A 6,258-nucleotide genomic window follows, 5' to 3' on the forward strand; every position below is an offset into this window, starting at 1 on the left:
AACATATGTCCTAGAATATCCCTGTGGTCAACTAGGGATCAGCTGTACCATCTGTGCCCCCTCCCAGCTCCTTGTGTAGCCCACTCACTGGTGGGGTGATTGAAGGAGCAGGAAACACCTTGATGCTTTGTGAGCTCTGCCCAGCAGTAACTAGAACTCTTAATCTGTCATGTCAATGCTGCTTTCTGTGCAAATCTGAAGCACATCCCTGGAATAGCTAACTGTGACAGAAATACCCCAGTCAAAACCGGAACAAACTCCTTCCTACCTGAGTGACTTTTACTTTTTTTTTTTTTTTTTTTTAGTACCTGCACAACCCTTCTTAGGCGTTTCTAATGCTATGTGGCAGGGTTAGAATTTAAATTAGCACCATTAAAGAGACACTCTTCTAGCAGTTCTGTGCAACATTTTGAAATCCTGCCATTTTAGTCCAGCACTAACAAATTTAGCTGTATTGTCAGTGTTATTATAAATTTGGAAGTTATCAAAGTTTTGAGATCTGATTTTTTAAATGCAGATGTTTCTTATTTCTTTATATAAATACTTGAGTGTACGTACATAAGTCTGCTACACCAGGATGTAAAACTAATGGCTCTTCCACTCTTCCATTAAAGTGTACAGAGCAGCAGCAGGTTACAATTTCTTAAGCACTCGAGCTTTGAGAGGCAATGCTGCAATATGGATCTGTGGATACAGATATGCAGCTAGCAAGAATTTCTCTTGCTTCTTTCCAGTCCCGTAGATATTTTTCTCTCTCATGGAAGATACTAGTAGAGTTCTAAAAGCTGTGAACACCTGCGACCTTGCAAAGCTTTGTTTATGGTACAGTTGAAAAATATTTTTACAGTGGATGTTTTAGGATTTTAGCCAATCAATTAGCAGATCCTTTGACCAATTAGACTATGAAGAAAAAAGTCTATAAAAGAGTTGTAAAATAATTAAATAAAGGAATCTTGCTGCACAATTCCTGCCTGCTGGATCTCTCTTCTCCTCCCTACCACTGCAGGATACCGTGATATGGATCAATATATTTTCTGGGAATTAGCTCGTTGAAACATGTACCTAGTACTTTTTAACCCCTTTCTAGATTTGAGCCTTCCTGTGTTATACAGAAATGGACCACTACCTCACCATGATCTTCATCCACCTTACCTTTCCAAAGCACAGCTACAAAGCATGAAGTCCAGCTACAGCAGTGAAGAAGGGTCTCCAGAAGTAGCCTGTGAAGCTGAGCAGCAACCCAGCAATGCTTTTCTGCAGGAAAACATCTGCAGATGCTGCTCATCTGAACCAATTCCTGTGACTAGGTGCACGGCTGTAGGCAGCTCTTGCAGAGAGACAAATGCCCAGCAGAGATTTTCCTGCATGAGGACAGCTGCTCCTGGGGCCATAGAGGCCAGACATCTCACGTTTTGGATTTTGTGTGGAGTCCGCATTCAGAGATCCACAGATATGTTAGGAGTTACCAGAATTTCTACTGTATGACCATTACTGTGGATTTCAGATCCTGGATTTTGATGTTACTAGTGAAAGTCACTTGCAAAGGCACATTGTCAGGCACATTCCACCTTGCACTCCAGATCATATCCTAGAAATAGGAGGAAAGTAACCTATATCTTCTCCCAGAAATCATTCACTCCTGGAACTCCACCTGGATACAGCATGCTATTTTTAGAGCTGGATCTCCGTATCTCCCAACCTAGTGGATGTTAGAAGAGAGGAGTAGCTTCTGAGTGAAGTCCAAGTGCTGCCATGAAATCCAAGTTGAACAGTGTACCTTTCACCTAGTACAATCTCCTAATGCAAGATTCGAAGTTCAGAAGGACACTGCCTGTTGAGTTTGCTTTAGGCATCTTGCCTGAAATGTTTGTCATATTTGGATGACAGACAACTACCTGGATCAGAGAAGAGGAGAGTGCTAAATATAACATAAAAATTGAATTACTTAGATGTGTTTTAAGGGGGAGAGGAATGTACAATTAAAAAATTAAAAAACACATTCAGAAAGCGTCACTGTGACCGCTGCCTTCCACTGCCCAAGCTAGCTCCAGCGGTGTGCGGCAGGAGTGGGGAGCAGCTGGAGGCACGGAGCTTTAAGGCTGCTCCTCTGAAGCCTCTGCTCCAGGCACTGCTAAGGTTCCAGCCTGCTAAGGCTCCAGACACTGTGGCAGTCAACAGCCCTCGAGGAAGGGAAAGACAAAAAGCAGCGTGGAGGCTTGCCACGGGAGCTAATGCAAGTTTACTAGAGGGTATCCACAGAGAACAAGCCCAGATCAGCTCTTGGTAACAATTTATAAAGGGAGGCGTTACAACGGGGATGGCTTGACAGGGGACCAATAGGAGTCTTTAGGGGAGGGATGTGGACAGGGATAGACATTCATATGGGCCAATAGTCTCAAGGGGTGGAGGGAAAGGGGTCACATGCCCCAATGGGGAGTCAAGATTTAGGGGATTTCCAAGAGGGGAGGTATCCAAGGGGGCAGGGTCTCGGGGGATTGACAAGGACCATATAAGGATAAACCGGGAGGGCTGTGATGGACACCGAACTTTCCGGAACAACGGGAGGGGTTTGGGTGATTGATAGGGAAAGAGCCAGAACATAGGGGAGGGGGTAACCACATTGGGAGCACCAGAGGAGCGGCTTGGATCTGGGGCAAACCAACTGGGAGTAGGAGTGGGGAAGGTAGGGACGAACCATCGGGGTACAGAGAACATATGAAAATACAATAAAAACACCACATCACCACAAGAAAGTTAGCCTGGCACTATGTGATAATTCTCTGCTACTCCTGTAGTACAATCTGACATCTTATACAGGAAAATCTCAGCACTCTCTCTAAGACAGTGCATTCCATCTACCATGAGCAGCTCTCTGCATGATCTTCTGTTGGGGCACTGAGGGTAACAACCAAGTACACAATGTTTCCTCTTGCTCCCATATGTCGCTACCAAGAGTCTATCGTCTTCCATCAAGAAGATTTAGCCTCTCCAGGCTAAAGCATGCCTTTGACTCACCAACTCTGCACGAGATGCTTTGTCATGGAGAGGCCACAACCTGTTACTTGTGTATTGGTGTAGTAAATGTAATTTCTAAAATGAGCTGATGAATGTGATGCCATTCTATCTTTCTCAAAGGAGGCATGATACTTTTGTTTTCAGCTGAAGAGTAGCTTGGAGCATAGGAGGAGGGGAAAAATTATTGCAAAACCTAGTTATTATTTACCTGAAAAGTAATTTCCCAGGCTAAAAAAGGCCTTGCTGTGATGGGACAGCCTTAAATTAAAATGAAACTCCCCACTGGAGATGGTCAATACTCAAGGCAAAGCCGTCATTGTTGCCCATCAGCTAAGAAACAGAATTTAAGAATACTTTCTTAAGGTAAAAGGTGTCGAGTATTCACTAGGTAATGACTTCTGATTAATAAATTGCTTTTTTATCATTTACGCTCTTGCTTGGGGTGTCTACCCGAAGTCAGCTGAAGTCTGTTTACACCAGTCCATTTCTTCTATAATTAGCCCATTTTTCCTAGTTAAGAATTCCAAGAGAATAGATCATGGTAACATCTTCAGGTCTGTTTAAAAAGTTTATTTCAGTGTTAAATATGCAATATAAACAAAGAGAAACCTGCAACAATGTTTTACAGCTATATAATTATCTCCTATAAATTAAACTAAATTGTCCCCTTCCCCATTTAACAGGATAAGACAGGAAAGACAGTTTTTCTGCTGCCCATTATTTTTTAGTGCATCAGCGCTGTTTATGGTGACATAGTTGCACATCACTGAAGTAACAAAGCTATTCTTCAGTTGCACAATGTAATACTGACCTCCCAAACAAAACAAAGGAAGAAAACAATACCTGGCCTGTGCAGAAGTAGATAAATGTAATTTAAGTAAACTTTAAAGCCACAAAACTTTCACTTTTTTTTCTGATTTTCCCTTTTTCCCCTTAAATTCAAAGTAATTCAAAGGAAGTAATGATCTTCTCTTAATCCCTTTGCTGTCTTCTTCTTCCTATATTATATTCAAACTTTTTAATGATTCAAAATATCCTACTTCTTTTTTGTGCATATTACTTATGCTACCATAAAGCCTCATATAAATCTGTATTTCCTCAAAGAAAACCCATTTCATCCACCTTTTTGACCCAAAATGCCTTCTCAGAATGAGCTTGAAAATACACTATAGACTTTCTCCCCTTGATCATCTTTTATGGAAAAAAAAACCCTAGGAGTACTGACTAGATAAACTTTTGAATTCCTTGTATAAAAGTCACATTTTATTCATGGTATGAACTAGTAAATAGATGTTTGCAATATAGGAACTATTTTAAGGTATTTCAGCATTATTATCATGAATTATCTCACAATGAATGCAAATTGACTTACCTTGAAGGTGATTTTATCACAGGTTAAAAGCATTCAGAGGAACCACTAATATTAGAGCGCACTGCAGTGAACCTGTACCTTTTTACCTGGAAGATAACACATCCTACCTCTGTCTCATGATTATCCCTCCACCCCCCAAAAAACCCCCAAAAAACAAAGCACTACAAACCACAAACAAATGAAGCTTTTAAAAGGTTTATAAGCAGCATTTTCATGTAGCTAACATAGGGAAACACTGTTCTAATGAAGGCTATACTACCCAACATTTGGGCTTATAGTTTTTTGCTTCCCATATGCAATTAGAAAGTAATTTTAAATTACATTAATTTGTTTGGGATATATTTGGTATTCTTCTATGACTTTGCATAACCAAATACTAACTAGGTTTCTGGCACAACCAGAAGAAATGAGAAATATTATGCTTGAGAACTTGGTTAGGGTTGAAACAGAGTACAAGCAGCATGTTTTATTTGCTACAGCAAAAGGCAAGCTCCACTGTGCTAAACCTCATTCTCTTGGCAACTAAATACAAAATACTCCAACAAGTCATTCTTTTACCCTTGGCTCAAAGTGAGCAGATCTGAAAGTAAAGAAAAGTTGCTATTATCACAATTAAAGAGCAGTGCAGGGGGAAGGAAGAAACACAAATTTTGCAACTGGCCTTTCCACCCAGAATGTCCAAGCAGCCACCAAGAGAGAAGCGAGACATCTCACCTCTGATGAGCACACAGATATTTTTAGCTCAGTAGTGCAATCTGCAGTTTTTAAGTGCATTGCAACAGGAAAGTCCCTTGCTGAAAGCAGTGAGAGACCCTTCAGGAACCTCTGACAGAGCAAATTCCCCATCAACATGCATCTACCTCTATCACCTGCGTCACTCTGCAGGGATAATGTGCAGAGCCCCAAACACAGGCAGGCATGGACAAAAGGGACTGCGGGTAAGGAACAGCTTTGATTTATGTGATCCAGAGATCTGTTGACTGATTACACGAAACAGAGATCTGTCCGGTTCAGACAAGGACAGTTTAGACTTGGACGTGCCGTTTTGTTTTCCAGCTTTATAAGAAGATGTTCTTTTTCTGCAGCCCACAGATCTTTCTAAACATGGTGACAGTTTTAAAAAGGGGTTTCAAAATGCTGTTACTGGATTATTCTACAGAGCTGTGAATTGTACCCAGGAACTGAACCAAACACTTTTCTCCAGCCCTCCTGCAAGGCAAGTTGTTGACAGGAGGAGCAAGCACTCTTGTGACCTTTAAAAAGTTTTACATTCATGAAGGCAACCCAGACCCCCAAGAAGCCTTAAGGCTAGCGTTGTTACAAGAAGACAAAGAGTGGAAAAAACCTAAGAGCAGTAGAGCCTGCTGAAAACCAAAAGCTACTGGGATTTATCGGTGGAAGCAGTGTGTGCTATGGACACAGCCAGAATGACATAGCAAGAAACCTTGTCATGGTGCCTCTACTTAATTTCCTCAGAGGCAGTGGGTGTCATTTGCTTGCTTTAAGTTTAGTCCTACGTCACTCAGCAACGTTTGAATGTCGTGGGTGAGCACAGGACACACCACACTGAGCAACGTAAACACAGGCAACCACCTTAATAGGGGTGCTATGGGAGCACTGGGTCTTGTCAGCAGGATCCAGTCACTGTCCCCTCTGAGCAGGGATAGTGAAAGTGCAGCCTCATCCTCAGCAAGAGTGTCTGACTCTCAGGAGCAGCTGCAGGGAAAATCGGTCCCTTGGCTCCTGGTCTGAAAGTCCCTTGGCTCCCATCTCTAAAAGGTGCTGCTGACACCAGACTGTCTGGGGCGGGGAAAAGAGACTGTGTCACCATGTTCCCCATGAGGGTCAGATCTGTCCACACATGCACGGGT

The sequence above is a fragment of the Coloeus monedula genome, assembly GCF_965178545.1.
Source record: "Coloeus monedula genome assembly, chromosome: Z".
NCBI classification, from domain to species: domain Eukaryota; kingdom Metazoa; phylum Chordata; class Aves; order Passeriformes; family Corvidae; genus Coloeus; species Coloeus monedula.